Below are 18,260 nucleotides of genomic sequence, written 5' to 3'. Positions count from 1 at the left end.
TAATGATACCAAATTTCTAACAACTTCAAAAGTGAATATTAAGAAAGGGCTTTATTCTATCATCCATACATCCAATGAGTCTATCGATGGTGTTCAATTTTGCATCACAGGGTCATGCTGTAAAAGCTTCAAGGGTGAAAGCTAAGGTACATATGAAACAATGGAAACTTTCTCTATGCCTGCAACTTCCAAACTTGTTAAGGCAGAGTACTTTGACGGACTAGAAATCTTTTCTAAGGTTTTTTTTTTTTTTTTTTTTTTTTTTTGGCAAATTTCAGTTAGTTTAAATGTAGAATCTTTACAGAAGGGGATGAACCATCTCATTAGGGAATGGATTTACATTTTGCAATAAATATATGAGTCAAATCGACATGTTGTATACCTTAAACTTACACAATGTTTTATGTCAATTATATCTCAATAAAGAGTGGGGGGCTCATCACCAAATCCCCAAACATCAAAAAAAGAAAGAAAGAAAGAAAGAAAAGAAAGGGAAAAAGAAAGTTTCTAGAAACCTGTAATAGAGTTACAGACCAAGAGAGGTAGCTGAGTCATGGATGTCAGAAACCTTGCTCTACTGTGTTAATGACCTGAAAATAGGATAAATATCTACCCAGAGGAGTATCTGAGCAGATGCAACAAATCTATTCTGGGGTGAATGGTAGCTAGGAATTCTCTTTGTGAAGACAAGTATGACTCACCAACACCTGTCAGAAAGAATTTGCTTTCTTCTTCTTCTTCTTCTTCTTTTTTTTTCTTTTTCTTTCTAGCCTCCATATGGCAATTCCCTCTAACTCTCCCAATATTTTGCAAACCAGGTAGTTTGAGAGGTGCTTAAATCTGTCTTGACCAAACATTATTTCTCCCTTCATCTGACTGAAAAGAGTCTCAGAAATCTCCATATTTCACACTTCACTGGAGAAGTGTTTGTGGCCCTTTTTAAAATGCAAACAGACTCCCAAGTGGAAACCTTATAAAACCATCATTATTCATTCACACCTTGGTGTGAATTAGCTCATCAGAGCCATTACCTAGCAACACGAGGATAGCCTGGTGATTTATGATCTGAGATGAAGGAGAATTTTGTATTGATTAATGGTAATGGCCTGGAGAATGGAAGAATGTTGAGAACAAGGACAAAGCGAAGGGAAGATTTCACAACAGTGACTAAGGGCTCTGAAGCCACTCTATCTGGACATGCATTTTGGTTTCACTGTTTACCTTATGTGACCACTCTGTGCAATGAAGTTTTTATTGTTGCTATTATAATGGTCATTAACACTGTTATTTTAATATTATGTAAGCAATTTCCAAAATAAAATTCAACTCACATAATTCAAGAAAGGGAATTAAGCTTCTTGAATAGAGGTTTTTCAGATGGCCAGGCCCCAGGACAGCAATGTCAAGGAAAGATGATCAGGCTTAGATTTAGCAACTTTATTCAAGATACCAAATGTCTGAATTTCAAATTCTTCATCTGTAGGTTAGGATTAATGCTTCCTATTTCAAAAGTTTAGAAAGGAAACATCACCTTCCATTCCGGTAAACAACAAATGTTGCCCCTCATCAAGCCATCAGCCACTGCAGCACCTCAAAGGTACACCCTGAGAGGAATTCCGGGTGGAGAAAAACAGGAAACATTCTGCTCTGGGAGCTGGGCTTACACAGCTACGATATCCTTAGCATATTATTCCTTAGCATATCTAAGGAATAATTTCAATGAACCCAGACTCTTGCATCCTCCCATATATAGTAAAACACTAAGATCATTAACTTGGGACGTCTGCTTTTTGTGGTTAGCAATAATCTTTAGATAGTCAACTGCACTTTTTTCAGTAAAATCTCCTAAAATATCCTGGCTTCTTCCTTACCTTTCTGGAGCAATTCCTCAGAGCTATATGAAAGGTTATCTTCCTGAGTGTAGTCCTCAGTAACCTCCTCAAATAAAACTTAACACCCAACTTTTAGGTTGTCTGTTTCCCTTTAGTTGACAAAAGCGTGGCTGTGAAGATTTTATGTATTAGCTTATGTGGACATTTGTACGAAACTATAAAGACTATGTGTGCATGCTCTTTAATAATTTTGCAGAAAAAAACCACTAAAATAAAATCTGTTGACGTGTATTCGTGTTTTTGAGGCTTAGTAGTTAATCAGATTTGAGTAAAATTATACAAACAAAACACTTTACAATTCTCTCCTATCTTCACCCCAAATCATTTTTAATAGGTTGACAGGTAACATGCGACAGAATAACTTAAAAGTCTCTGTAAATATGCCTTTCCTTTTGTTCCTCCTATCGATCCAGCTAATTGTTTTAGGATGACTCTGTCTTATGTTTCTTTTGGTGCATGCTTAATACTTGTCTCACACACTACACTTCTCTCTGACCTACTAAAATTCAATGATTTTGAATTCTCTGGGACTTCCCTGGTGGTCCAGTGGTTAAGACTTTACCTTCCAATGCAGGGGCATGGGTTCCATCCCTGATAGAGGAGCTGAGATCCCACATGCCTCAAGATCAAAAACCCAAGACATAAAACAGAAACAATATTTTAACAAATTCAATAAAGGACTTTAAAAAGGATCCCCCCAAAAAGAAAAGAAATTTCTTTTTCTTTTTTTCTAAAAATGTCTAAACTTCTAAAAAAGAAAACAAATGTAAAAAAAGATCTAAGTCCTTCATTAACAAATAAAAGATTGTGAATTTCTCATTTTGATTCCAGAAAGTCTGTGATTGTTGCAAATAGTCCTAAGTCATAACTTTGGATATCTTAAAGCATATGATACTCCAGTAGTAACAGAGGTTTGAAAAAAAAAAAAAGGCAAAACAAAAGCTAAAAAAAATCTTTCCTACTGTTAACTCTGGAAATTGAGAGGGCTTTGTCATTTACATGACCCTGGGTCAAAAAGGTGAACTTAGATGTACTTGAGAAGTCACATCATTCTCTTCTATAGAGGACATTAACTTCAGGAGAATAATACTACTCAGTTAATACAGTCTGCTTTGCTTTGACTTTTTCAAGGTTATCTTACAGTTTTCCAGTGACTCTAGGACAGAAATTTTAAACAAGGAGCTTGTTTAATCACAACCCCTTAATATGATTAACCCCTTAATCATAAGGGGAAAAATTACATTTATTTTTACTACCCTGGAATTGAAATGTAGCATTACCTTCATTTATTAGATGTCGAAAATGTAGAAAGTAAGTTACATTAATAATAGCAGTGATTGTGCATTAATAGTAACTTTAATAGGATCACAGATATTTTCATGTCATATTACAGTTGTTGCAGATATTTTAAAATATTATTTGCACTTATGTGTTCTTGACAATTATGGTGGTTATTAGTTCCATTCTATAGCTTTTATTTCATACATTAATAAAAAGTAATATACTACTATGATTATAAACTGATTTTTAAATATTTAGATAACTGGCTCAATATCATTAACTGCCTTTGAAATTCTGTATTTTCATGGATTTTAAAATATTATTATGTAGAGGAACCCATGGGCTTTACCAAATTGCCAAAGGTGTCCATGAAATTAAAAGGAAAAAAAATGTTAAAAACTCTTACCCTAGAGAAAAGAGTCCCAGATGGCAAAATACTTTCTATAATCTTTTTACAATACATATTAACATAATACAATTGTTATAAAAGTGAATACACTAGGAAAGCAAAATAAAGGCAAAGTAGCAAAGAAGACAAATTGTCTTATCCCTGTATTATGTCCACGCATGTGTGCGTGTTCAGTCGTGTCTGACTCTTGGCAATCCCAGTGACTGTAACCCAACATTCTCCTCTGTCCATGGGATTATTCTGGCAAGAATACTGGAATGGGTTGCCATTTCCACCTTCAGGGAATCTTCCTGACCCAGAGATTGAACCTGCATCTCCTAGTCTCCTGCGTTGGCAGGCAGACTCTACCACTGTGCCACCTGGGAAGACCATATTATGTCCACATAGATGATCAAAGTGTAAGCAGTGTCCAGGAATATCACACGATGCTGTCTTTAGAGTTATTAGGGACTAGGAAGAGTCTGAGATTTCACCTTATTTGCAAGCGAATAAGTTAGCCTAACACAATTTCACAGATGATAACAGGAAACGTGAAACTCCTGGGTCAAAGTAAAGGGTTTTATTATTCAATGCACAGCAAGCATTATGAGCTTTAGTTTCTATTAACATCAGTCCCTCTTGGCACTTCAGTCTCACAAAGCTGATGAGAGCAGCCCAGTCAGATGCTTTATCCACAGTAGCTTTGATTCATCCTAGCTAAGGAATCTCAAGTTTAGAAACCCTAATATTTATCATTGGCTGCAAGCAAACCTGCCCAGTCTTTAACTGGAGACATCATCTTCATTATACCAAAAAAAAGAAAAAAGAAAACTGTCCTCTCCCCCAGAAGGAGACATTATCTCTATTTGTTAATTATAAAACTGCTCTGAAAAGATATTCTGGACCAAAAGCTGTCAGTGCTTCTGCTCACAAGATATGCAAAAACATGAACTCCTTGGATATGTGTCTCCAAAGAGGAACTTACCCCTCCAAGGGTGCCATTTCCTTAATGATGAATAATGTATGTTGTACTACCTATGGCATGAGTTAAATATACTTATTTAATAAGTTAAATATATATTTAATAAATTATGCATATTCCTCTAGTGACTTTTCTACATGATAAAAGAATCACTGCTCAAGAAAAAAATCTCACAAATGTAAAGCAACCTCTGAAATATTACTGTCTGAGTAAAACCATTGAGTCCTCATAGACTTGAATACTGTCTTTTGAAGGTCTCATCACCAGAAAAGGGAAGGAAACCATAACTGGGCAACCCTCCTAAAGCCTGGAAATGGTGAAGTCTAAGGACTGAAATGTACAGAATGCTGCCTGAGCAGAAAAATATTTAAACTAGAAATTAATGATGAAATCATAAGTAAATAATATAGATCTGAAAATTAAGGAGTTCACATCAGAATAATTCAAATATCAATAAGGAAATCACAATGGAAACCAATAAAACCTTTCAAAGTGAACGGGCAATGAAATCATACCAATTCAAAGTTTACAAAAGTGGTGTAATCTCCCCTCATAGCTCAGTGGGTAAAGAATCTGCCTGAAAGGCAGGAGACCCAGGTTCGATTCCTGGAGGAGGAAATGACAACACAGTCCAGTATTCTTGCCTGGAGAATACCATGGACAGAGGAGCCTGGTGGGCTACAGTCCATGGGGTTGCCAGGGTCAGACACGTGGTAGCGACTAAACCACCACCAGAGCAAAGATTATTAACAACCTCATATACCAAAGTGGATAAACTCCTCATCCAATTTTAGGAAAGAAAAGCCAGACACGGACAATAAAATACTGTATTTTTTTTTTTTTATTTCCATTTCTTTTTTTTTTTCTAATTTTATTTTATGTTTTTACTTTACAATACTGTATTGGTTTTGCCATACATCGACATGAATCTGCCACGGGTGTACATAAGTTACCACTCCTCAACCCCCCTCCCACCTCCCTCCCCATACCATCCCTCTGGGTTATCCCAGTGCTGGTCTTTTGCAAACATGCAGAACTGATCTGTGGTGATGAAACCGAAGTGATGAAACCGAAGTGGTGGTTATGCTGGCGGCAGCGCTGACCAGGAAGAGCCACAGAGGGGGATTCCGGGACGTCTGTAGTAGTTCATGTCTTGCTCTCACTGGCAGTCTTCTAACTGTCCTTGTGAAAATGTATTAAACTATCTGTCCATAATTTGCATACTTTTCTGTATGTATGCTTCTTGCTGTTGTTGTTTAGTTACTAAATTGTGTCCAAGTCTTTGCAACCCCATGGGCTCTAGCCCTCCAGGCTCCTCTGTCCATCGGATTTCCCAGGCAAGAATACTGGAGTGGGTTGCTACTTCCTTCTCCAGGGGATCTTCCTGACCCAGGGATTGAACCTGAGTCTCTTGCACTGGCAGGCAGATTCTTTAACACTGAGACACCAGGGAAGCTCACATACATCAATACAAAATTTTACTTAAAATATTTGAGTAATGCATGTAAAATGCTTGTGAAAACCAAAAAGTATGATAGAAAGAAGCGATATCACTAACACCAGCTAGAAGAATATGTCAACTGCTATCATATGCCCTTGACTGCTGTTGTGGTACAGCTTAATAGAACGAGAATGTGTATACTTAGTCATTCAGTCATGTCCGACTTTCTGTGTCCCGGTCAACTGTAGCCTGCTGGCTCCTCTGTCCATGGGATTCTCCAGGCAAGGATACTGGAGTGGGTTGCCATGCCCTCCTCCAAGAGATCTTCCCAACCCAGGGATCAAACCCAGATCTCCTGCATAGCAGGTGGATTCTTTACCATCTGAGCCACCAGGGAAGCAACTGTGGGGGGGGCTCAGTCCCATAAGTTACAGGGCTACTGAGATCCTATTGAATCAACGTTCAGTTTATCCACAGCTTTAAAAAAATTATAACAAAAAATTTGCTTAGCACAGAGGATGAACTTAATATTTATTGGAACTATATGGTCAATGTGGGGGCTTTCCTGGTGGCTCAGATGGTAAAGCGTCTGCCTGCAATGCGGGAGACCTGGGTTTGATTCCTGGGTCAGGAAGATCCCCTGGAGAAGGAAATGGCAATCCACTCCAGCTCTCTTGCCTGGAAAATCCCATGGACGGAGGAGCCTGATAGGCTACAGTCCATGGGGTCGCAAAGAGTCGGACACGACTGAGCGACTTCACTCTCACTTTCGTATGGTCAATGTGGACACACTGTGCACAGGTTCTCATGCATTATCAGACAGGTTTTCAAGTTGGCTCCTCCTCGTTTCAAGTCTTAATTTGCTGTGTGTCTTTATCAACGTTTCATTCTCCATCTATGGGCTGTTAAAATAACTGAACTCAAAAAGTATTGGTGATTGAAACATTCTTGACCAGTTTGGTGGCTGGCCTTAGAGACATAGCTCCAACATCCATCACTATCACTTTTTTACTCATCAATCAGATTTCAGTTTAAAGTTGTTTTTCAGGAAGTTCTCTGGAAGTCCGCTGGTTCAGACTTCACTTTCCAATCAATGCAGGGGGTTCAGATTCAATCCTAACCAGGGAGCTATGATCCTATATACCTCGCAGTCAAAAAAAAGCAAAAACAAAAACAAAAAAACTCCAAAACAGAAGCAATATCATAACAAAATCAATAAAGACTTTAAAAATATTTCACAGCAAAAAAAGAAAGTCTTAAAAATAAAAAAATAAATGAAGTAGTTTTTCTCTAGGAAGTTTTATCCCTTCTAGATTAGGTCCTCTACTCAAAATAAATAAATAAATAAATAAATAAAAAGTTGTACTTCTACCACTGTTATTAAGTATTAATTGTGTATTTGTTTATTACTTACTACCCTATTATTAAATATTAATTGTGCATTTGTTTATTATTATAATTCTTGCCAGACTAGATCAATAAAGTCAGGACCCTTTGCTTTGTTTATTGTTGAATTGTTAATGCCTGGATCAATGCCTGACATTTACTGAAAAAAAAAATTCCAATAATGTGTGAAAGAAGAAATGAATGGACTTACCTGGCTCATAGATTCCTGGATTTCTTCCCTTACCTGCCCAATTGAAAACTTAAGTCTTGACATTTCCAGAAACTGAAATGAGTCTTTGGGCTCCTTTGTTGTCAATGTATTGATCCACTTAGATACATTTTCCCACGACTGAGTGACTAATGCTTTCACTTTCTTTCCCAATTCAAACCCTGAAAGCAAATCTGTTTTCTAACCATTGACCCACTATCCATATGTTAGTAGCTTCCCTAATTTCCAAGGCAGATTATTTTTTTCAAAGTCCTTAGTAGTGGCATTTGATACCAGATAATTCTTGGTTATGGGTAGTTTGTCACGTGTGTGTGCTAAGTTGCCTGACTCATGTCTGACTCTGTGTGACCCTACGGGATGTAGCCCGCCAGACTTCTGTGCATGGAATTCTCCAGGTAAAGATACTGGATGGGTTGCCATGCCCGCCTCCATAGGATCTTCCTGACCCAGGGATTGAACCCAAATCTCTCTTTTTATAAAATTAATTGATTCTAATTGGAGGCTAATTGCTTTACAGTATTGTGGTGGTTTGTGCAATGCATCGACATGAGTCAGCCATGGGTGCACACGCGCCTCCCGAGCCCCCTGCCACCTCCCTCCCCACCCCACCACTCGGGGTAGTCCCAGAACACCAGCTCTGAGTGCCCTGCATCATGCATTGAACTTGCACTGGGCATCCATTTCACATACGGTAACATACATGTGCCAATGCTTTTCTCTCAAATCATCCCACCCTCGACTTTTCCCACAGAGTCCAAAAGTCTATTATTTACACTTGTGGCTCTTTTGTTGCCTTGCATATAAGATCGTTGTTAATTCCATATATATGCATGCTTTCTCAATGCCATATATATGTGTTCATATACAATATTGATGTTTCTTTTTCTGATTTACTTCACTCTGTATAATGGGCTCCAATTTCATCCACCTCATTAGAACTGACTCAAATGTGTTCCTTTATATAGCTGAGTAATATCCCATTGTATATATGTACCACAACTTCCTTATCCATTTGTCTGCTGATGGACATCCAGGTTGCTTACATGTCCTAGCTATCATAGACAGTGCTGCAGTGAACAGTGGGATACGTGTGTCTCTTTCAATTCTGGTTTCCTTGGTGTATATGCTCAGCAGTGGGATTGCTGGGCCATATGGCAGTTCTATTTCCAGTTTTTTAAGGAATCTCCACACTGTTCTCCATGGACCCACATCTCTTAAGTCTCCTACATTGACAGGCAGGTTCTTTACCACTGTGCCACCTGGGAAGCCTCAGCTTGTCATTAGTTCTATAGAATGTTTGACAGGATTCCTGACTGTATTTTCTCTCTAGCTGTGCCAACACAAAATGCCTCCAGTATCGCCAAATGTTCCATGGGGGTCGAAACTGCCTCCTTGAGAATCCCTGCTGGAAGGGAGGTTTCACCTTAAAACAATGACATGAAAATGAACTTTTGTCACAATCCTAAAACTCCTTTTTAATTTTTTTTAATATTAGTAGTTTGCCTGTGTTGGGTCTCAGTTGCAACAAGAAGAATCTTTAGTTGGGACATGTGAACTCATGGGTGCAGCACAGGGATCTAGCTCCCTGACTAGGGGTCAAGCCCGGCCCACCTGCATCAGGAGAACAGAGCCTTACCCACTGGACCACCAGGGAGGGCCCGCACCATGCTCAAACTCTAAATATGGCGGTGGGGCAGAAAGCTGCTGGCTAGGCCACACTGTTTCCTCTGGTTGGATTTATCTGCCTGGCAGATAAGGTTCCCCATTCCTGCCCTTGTAAATAACATAAACATGAATAAGTTGGGAATAAACTGCCGTCTGAGGGCATGATGTGTGCTCCAGAGAGTTTGGAAGTGGTGGTATTATGCACAATATTGTATTTTCCTGAAATGCCTTTATTTAAAAAAAAAAAAAAAAAAGTCTAAGTACTAGGATAATCCTTTCTCCACCCCCACATTGACACTCTATTTGATACATCCCTTAAAAGACTCAACAGTGTCCCCAGGCTAGTAAGCTGTAAGAAGTAGAAAAATAACCAAGAGACTTAAGTCTTTTATTTTACTTTATTTTTGACCCAAATTGCCTCTGTGTGAGTGTGAATACCTATACACTACAAAAGGAAATAACGTTAGGAGACTAAAAGAAAATTTCCATTTTCAGAAATTATCACAGTGTAAAAAAAGCTTGAATTGCCATGGAAACAGCCTAGTCACATCCTACTGAATGGTTATTTTCCAAAAGAGTCCTTGAGACATCTTTTGTTTCTTTAAACTTGAGTGGAGATGGGTCATGTGCAACAGGGAAGTGGGGGATGTGGGATTTCCCATCATTGCCATTCAGGGAGGTGTCATCCAATGAGAGGGATGTATTCAGTTGCTTCTTCTGGAAGAAATGTTTACCCCAGAATAATCTGAATAGGTTTTCCAGTGGAGAATGGTAAAAAGGTAGAAAAGTGGAAAATGCTATTAAAAGTGAAGATATTTTATTTAAACAAATATTGCATCATTGCAGTCATTCACTGTGCATGAGTAACAGAGGTAATCAAGAGTCTGAAGACCTGAGACTAGCCAGTCTGAACAGCGTTTTCAATTCAGGTCTGCACATCCATGCGCTGTGAGTCTGGTGGCTCTCCACAGCCTCATCTGAGCCTAAGCCTAGATCAGCTCCATTTGGGTCACGGCGATGAGCCTCCCAACCTAGATTTCCTGCATCTAGACCCATCATGCTTGAATTCTTTCTCTAATGAGGTCAGAACAGCCTTTTCAACATGTAACTGGGATCACATCTTTACCCAGGTTAAGATCATTCATCGATTTCTCCCTGTCCTCAGGATAAAGTCCACACGTCCTGATCCAGTTTACAACCTGTTCAGCTTCAGCCTGATTGCTTCTCTGTAATTGGTAGCATGGCTAAACTTTCTTTTTTTTTTTTTTTCTTAACCTCGTCTTTCTCACTTTTTACTCTATATTCATTCCACTATGGGCTTCCCAGATGGTGCTAGAGGTAAAGAACGCGCCTGCCAGTGCTGGTAGATATAAGAGACAAAGCTTCGACCCCTGGGTCAGGAAGATCTCCTGGAGGAGGGCACGGCAACCCACTCCAGTGTTCTTGCCTGGAGAATCCCATGGCTGGAGGAGCCTGGAAGTCTTCAGTCCATAGGGTTGCACGGAATCCGACAGGACTGAAGAGACTTAGTATGCATGCCTACACATTCCACTATGCTCTCATACTGAAAAGACATTATGCATTTCTCAGCCCTCTCTCCCACACGCCTTCTAGGGTGAATTCCAAAACCATTACTCTGTTCATCCTGATCTGTCATTTATTCCAGGAGACACATACCGTAACCAATCTCACTTCTTCCAAAACTCTCAGCTGTCCATGTGCCAGACAGAATTAAGCTAGGTCCTCTCTGTGCTTTCACAATCTCCAGATACTCAACCTGCCTAATATGAATTTATATGTTTGCTTGCCCATCTTCCCACTAAGAGTTCCTTGAAAGGGGAAGCTATGTTTTACTCACTGCTTTGTCTTCAGTTTCTAGTGTCTTGGTACCAAATTGATGATCAGAAATCATTTATTAAATGGACAAATGAGTAACTTAATGAATAAACATAAACATGAATAAGTCAATGAATGTATGAATGAGTCAAAAAGCTCCAAGCATCTTAGTCTACTCACGGGCCAAGTTCTATATTCTTTTTCTCACTACTACTGTGATACCTGTATAATTTGCTCCTATATTTAAATATCTCCACTTACATTAAATTCCTCACTTACTTTCGTTCCTACTCCCTCCAACTTTCCCTGGCTTTCATCTTCTCTCTCTTTTTTTCCTCCTTCATTCTTTTCAGTTTATAAATGAAGAACTAGATGCTCGGTGGCATTGTGTGACCTACACGTAATCACATATCTACTAATTAAGTGGTGGAGTCCACCACAGAGCAGGGCTGACCTGGGTCTAGTGTGCTTCTCTGCCCTTCAAGATGCCCTTTAATTTCCACTCTAATCTGTGTTGTTCTAGAATATATCACTTTTGTTTTCCTCTCTGTCCCAAGCTTTGAATTAAGACATTTTCCTGTTTCTCTGATGGGTTACAGTATCTTGCTATTCACTCTTATCTTTTTGCTGTTTCCAAAACTTCAAATTTTGATTCAGGATGCTTTTCTCTCTGAATCCTTGAAAACTATCCAGCATAATGGAAATGAATTGACCTGGGAAACAGGGAGCCCAGGTTCTGCCTCTCATTAGCTGTGTAGCCCTCGCGACCACTCTGATCCACACTATCCTAGCCCAGTGAAGACGATCAATGATATAACAACCTCCCTGTGGCCCTTAGAGGATTAGGTAGTCTGTGTGAATTCATTTTGTAAACTAACTAAGTTGCAAGTTTTATTAATTAATATTATTGTGTGTTTTCCCAAGCCTCCTCTGTCTTCATGGATAAGCTACAAATACTGCTAAGCCAAAGTCTCATTTTTGGGGCCCTAGTATTCTTCTCATTTCTACTATTTCTACCTCCCCTGGGTCTTTACTAGGCAGATGAGGCCTTCAAACACAGCTCATTTCAGATTCAGCTGGAGTGTTTTCTCTTGCCAGATAAATCCCAGCATGTTCTTTCTGCACAGTTCTCTAGATCCTGGGTATACCAATTATGAATACCCTAGAGTGACTGTGTAAAGACAAGGAAGCTGGCACCATTGATTACCTCCCTGGATAACCCTGTAACCCACATTCAGTTGAACCTGAAGGCTGATTAATTGAAAGGAAGGCTTCAGGTGGTCCTAGGATAAGCCTATTCTTTGGACATGATTGGTGATCCCAGGAAAGAAGAGTCTCTCTTATGGTTTCATCTTATTTGTCTGTCCCCAGAGAAGACCAAGAATTCTTCCAACCCACACTTCTTTCCCTCTGCCTCAGTGAAAGTGTAAACAATCCTTACTAATAAAATGTCTTGAATGGAAATAGAACTTTCAGTGCTGTAACATCCATTCTTTTTTTTTCTCTTTGATTAAATAATATGTTTTAGGGTGTTAATTTCTAGGATATTGCCCCTGCCCTATTTAATTACGAGACCTGGCTACATTCATACAGTGATTCAGTAATCAGGAATGCCGGTTATCTTTAAAGGAAAAATAAGTCTGGGTTTGCAGCTTAGGTGTATGATTTTAGGCAAGTTATCTGACCCCTCCTAACACTTATTCCTTGTCTATAAAATGGAGGTATTTGTAACAATACATACATCACAGGATTTTTGCAAAGATTAAACAGGTTATCTTATGACATAATGGTACCTTATCAAATCCTCATATTTAGTAGCATGTAATTTTATAGGGCTTTTATTAGAACTTCATATTTCAAATAAAGGATCTCAGTTGAATTCTTTGAAGTAAGGAGGGTATGAGACAGGATTCCATCCTATTTGCAGAGGAAAGAGATTAAGTGTCTAGATATGTAAAAATTCATTTAGCCCTATACTTAAGATTTGGGCACTTAATTGTATGTAAATTTATTTTAATAAAAGATAAAACTAAAACCAAGAAAACTTTACAATGCATTGTATTAGTGAATCATCTCACCAGTGCTTTAGTTTACTCATTGTATAGATGTTAAAATAATCTAAAAGTTGTAAATGGACTTTCTCAAGGTCACTTCACAAATAGCAGAGCCAAGTTCACATCCCAGGTTATCTGATTTTGTCACCATGGTCTTGGCCCACCATGAGTATGGCTAACCTTGGTGATGAGGTGATCTTAGTTGACTTGGTGAGGAAGTGTTTCAAATGCCCCTGTTAACAAATTTTCTCTTTGCTGTCTCTTATAACATACATGCAGAGTATATCATGAGAAATGCTGGGCTGGATGAAGCACAAGCTGGAATCAAGATTGCAAAGAGAAATATCAGTAACCTCAGATATGCAGATGGCAACACCCTTATGGCAGAAAGTGAAGAACTAAAGAGCCTCTTAATGAAAGTGAAAGAGGAGAGTGAAAAAGTTGGCTTAAAGCTCAACATTCAGAAAACTAAGATCATGGCATCTGGTCCCATCACTTCATGGGAAATCGATGGGGAAACAGTGTCAGACTTTATTTTTGGGGGCTCCAAAATCACTGCAGATGGTGATTGTAGCCATGAAATTAAAAGACGCTTACTCCTTGGAAGGAAAGTTATGACCAACCTACATGGCATATTCAAAAGCAGAGACATTACTTTGTCAACAAAGGTCGGTCTAGTCAAGGCTATGGTTTTTCCAGTGGTCATGTATGAATGTGAGAGTTGGACTGTGAAGAAGGCTGAGTGCCAAAGAATTGATGTTTTTGAACTGTGGTGTTGGAGAAGACTCTTGAGAGTCCCCTGGACTGCAAGGAGATCCAACCAGTCCATCCTAAAGGAGATCAGTCCTGGGTGTTCATTGGAAGGACTGATGTTGAAGCTGAAACTCCAATAGTTTGGCCACCTGATGTGAAGAGCTGACTCATTTGAAAAGACCCTGATGGTGGGAAAGATTGAGGGCAGGAGAAGAAGGGGACGACAGAGGATAAGATGGTTGGATGGCATCACCGACTCCATGGACATGGGTGTGGGTGAACTCCAGGAGTTGGTGATGGACAGGGAGGCCTGGAGTGCTTCCGTTCTTGGGATCACAAAGAGCCAGGCATGACTGAGCAACTGAACTGAACTGAACTGATTCTTGGTTTTTGATTTAAGAAAAATAATAGAAATAGATAAAATACCTGGATTGGTAATCTATTAACCAACATCATTCTATCATCTGAGTTTGAATCTTGAGAATTACTGACTTAGGTGTAAGTAGCTTGTATCGATTCTCAGATAGCATGGATTCTACTCCTAATAGCCTATAGCTACCTGTGTGATCTTGGGGGAAAATCCTTTTTTTCGCCTTGGATACTGTTTCTTTAGGTTTAGATTTAAAGTTAAATCATGAGGGGAACTCCTTAATCTATTTAGCTTATGTATTATAAGGTTTTTGAAAACCACAAGTCATTCCATGGCTTAGAATGAAGACAGAGATTGTCCTTCAGTTATAAACATAGTTTAATGTTGTTTGATAGAGAATGGAAGGGTATTGATCTAATGAGAATAATAATGAGGACCATTTACTTAAAGATTCCCATGTGCCTTCTGCTTGACATGTACTATCTTGCTTACGCTTGTCAACTCCCTATTCATAGAAAATAATATCTGATATTATAGAAAGACTCTAAATATTAGAGACTCTAAATAACATCACCAAAATCAAGTGGTATAGATGGGGTTAGAATCCAGATTTCATTACTACCAAAGCTATATTTTCTGTACCTGGGATTTCTGGGGCCGTGGTCTTTTGCTTCATCCTGTCTTCAACCAAATGAAAGGGAAGAAAATTTATAATCTTTCTTTTCTGAAACAATGAACCTTGTTGAGACGAGTCTATTGAAGCAGCTGTGAGTAACACATTGGGAATCTCAAAAGTTATCATGAAAACTGTAGGGATGGAGACATTGACGAAAGACAGGGACCTGAAAGCTCCATAGGTCAAAAATTCTGCAAGAGTCTGTTGGAAAAATGGGGGCATTAAATTGGAGAAGAAACAGCTGAGGAGAAATATGTTGCTTCCTGCAAATATCTCTAGTGGTGCAGTGGGGAAGACGGAGAGCTTGTATTGAGTGTGACGTAGTAGTAGCACTAGGGCCAAAGAGAGCTGATGAATCCGAAGGATTAAGAACACAAAATGAGACAGACCAGAGTTCCACCCCAGCTTGCATCAAACTGGACCATATGAGGACTTTCTCAAGATTTCCAAGCCTAAATTTCTCCTATGCAAAATGGTGGTAGAAATATTTGTCTCACTGTACCATTATCAGAATTAAAGGACCAAGCGAATGTGCAGCCCATAGTAAGCTGCCTGGCGTAGAGTAAAAATTAATTAAATGTAGCTCTTCTTTCTCCTGAAATGTGTTTATTTTGCACCCTGAAATAGTTTTCCCCTCCCCCCTCCCCATCTCCTCTCCTCTTTTCTTCTTGCCTTTTCCTACTTTTCTCTGTATTTTTCCTTATTCTCTTTGTTCTCCCCTCCTCTCTCCTCTCTTACTTTTCTTCTTCTCCTACTGGAAATCACATGCAACCCTCACTGTGAAATAACTATTGACTCAGAAGCACAAAATTGTTAGAGATTATGGTAAACAGTAGGGTTCAGATTTGAAATAGGCTGTTTCCTATCATAATTGTCACTAAGATTATTCAAACTCATTTTAAACCTATGTGTCAAATAATGCAGATGAGTCATACTTAGATTCTCAACCAAAAAAAACCCAAAAAAAAACAGCCAACATATCTTAAAGAGTAAAACAATTATTGAGTATTTATTAAGTGCTCAATGAATGGAACTTTAGTTACTAAGATATAGGAAAAAAAAAAAAAAGAAGAAGAATTCATTCAATGGATCCATTAGAATCCATTCCCAGCTCCAGAGAACAAATATCAGAAACAAGAGCTAAGAGTAAGTTTCAGGGACCTCTCTTGTATAAACTTCTCATTCCCTGAGAGTTAATAGTAATTAACGAAGATTGTTTTATCCTTCCCCTGCAGCTCCCTCTCCACCATATTTTCCCATGTATTATCCCTTATATTAAGTGACTTTGGAGTGGCCTCTTTGCCTCAGAAGAGTTGACTGGTTTGAGTTTAATGGGAAATTTTCATGTCTTTCATAAACATTTAAGCTGGACTATGACAGAGAGGATTTTACTAACTTGAAATGTGGAAAGGGGAAATGACAAGAGAAAATGGAGAGATAGTAATGGTTAGATGGTTAGCTAGAGAAAGCAAAAAGGCAAAGATGATGGGAGATAAGGGCTGGGAAGTTTAGTTACAGTCAAATTGTGAAGAGTCTTGATATCAGCAATAGGAAATATGTAGCCAAAGGAATTTTTACTTGAGGGAATGTCATGAGCAAAACACAATATAGTGTAAAGGTCACAAGTTGGAGAGACCTGGACTTATATCCTATCTCTAACTTCACTTAAAGTGTAGGGTCTTAAAACATGTTTAAGCTCACATCTCCTTGGGAAGAAAATTTAGCATGGTTGAAGACTTAGGTCCCTGACTCTCCTGACTTGAGTCTAAAGCTTAACTTCATCATTTGCCAACTATGTGATCAGGAGAAGGTTAACATCTCTGAGTCTCAGTTTCTTTTTCTATAAAATGGGCATGAAGATAAAAACAAGGAAACCAGCCTGTATTTCTTAGAGAAGATAAAATAAGGCAGAGAATGTAAAATCTCTGCACAAATGGGAAGCTTGGTGATGCTAGGTTAATTTCTTCTCTTACTAAAACTGGTTATTCTTTGGGGCTTCCCAGGTAGCTCAGATGGTAAAGTGTCTGCCTGCAATGCAGAAGACCCAGGTTCAATCCCTGGGTCTGGAAGATCCCCCGGAGAAGGAAATGGCAACACACTCCAGTACTCTTGCCTGGAAAATTCCATGGATGGAGGAGCCTGGTAGGCTATAGTTCATGGGGTTGAAAGAGTCGAACAGGACTGAGTGACTTCACTTTCAGTTTATTCTTTGGGGCAGAAGCTTGATTAGAAAGAGGCAAGACTAGAACTATCTACAGGTATTAAAAGAGATGAAAGCCTAGGTGAAGGCCAGAGCTTTGGGAATGTATAAAACGGAGAATGGCTTTGAGAGGCAGAATGATCAGTACTTATACCTGGTTGCAGAGGCAATTTGGGGGAGAAAAGGCCACCGAGAAGGGAGAAGTGTTTATCCTGAATTACTGGTATTGTTAGTGTCTTAAAGACAATGAGGTTGGGAAAAGATAAAGGTTTATTACAGTCTTTTAAGTAAATGAAAAAAGAAAAAACTTTGGAAGGATAATAGTGTATCTCACTTGATCCAAGTTCAACAGCAAAGCCAGAGGAATAAGGCAGTTTCAGGACAGAAAGAGTTGGTTTTAGTCTCTTGTGTTAGTGCTTCACTATAAATACGGCTCAATAAGCCCACTTTTCAAGTTCCTCATGCCTCATTTAGAGTTCTTGTGTGTCTTCTTTGAGCCAGATATCCAGTCCTATGAGATGGGGGGAACTCTCAGAGAGAAGCATCTTCTAAAGGTGGTGACGTTTCTCATTTTGAATAAGCAGCTCACCACTCTTAATCACTCTTATTCAAGACATAGCATGTTAAGAAGAGCATACCACAGTGCTTAGGAGCATAGATTATCACGCTCCTAAGGCATGAGGAGGAAATGGCAAAGAGGAGAGAAATGGAAAAGAGTTATCTTCAATTTCTCAAGTCCTACAAAACCATGAAAGTCCAGATTCAGTGTCATACAGCTGCCTTAGTTTTCCCCTTTTGACACTTTCCTAATTTATGAAAATCATATGTACTTGGTCCTCGTTTACAGAAGCATTCACCTCTTGAGGACATCTCAACATTCAGATGTGGAACTGCAGTAACACTGCAGGTGGATCTTAAATTGCTCTCATTGAGAGAATCAAAGAGATCTTCTACACCTCCAGCTCACAGCAGTATTGGTTGTGTCTTACATATGAGAACAAGCAAGTTAAAGTCACTAGGACAAAGAGAAGAGGCTTATAGACATTCACTTCTTTTTGCAGTCCATTTTATTAAGTGGACTTTCTGAAATCTGAGATCAGATTAACT

The 18,260-nt window shown here is 38.9% G+C and overlaps 1 non-coding gene across 1 annotated transcript; it reads left to right on the top strand.

Annotated features, from left to right (window-relative positions):
- The first annotated feature begins 16,950 nt into the window (after positions 1-16,950).
- Positions 16,951-17,023, top strand: TRNAC-GCA (transfer RNA cysteine (anticodon GCA)). The gene has a single exon. It is a non-coding gene; the product is annotated as a tRNA-Cys (tRNA).
- Positions 17,024-18,260: the final 1,237 nt, after the last annotated feature.

Source organism: Ovis canadensis, chromosome 2, assembly GCF_042477335.2.
Source record: "Ovis canadensis isolate MfBH-ARS-UI-01 breed Bighorn chromosome 2, ARS-UI_OviCan_v2, whole genome shotgun sequence".
NCBI classification, from domain to species: domain Eukaryota; kingdom Metazoa; phylum Chordata; class Mammalia; order Artiodactyla; family Bovidae; genus Ovis; species Ovis canadensis.
The sequence above is the reverse complement of the archived record's forward strand: the minus strand, read 5'-3'. Positions and strand labels throughout refer to the sequence as shown.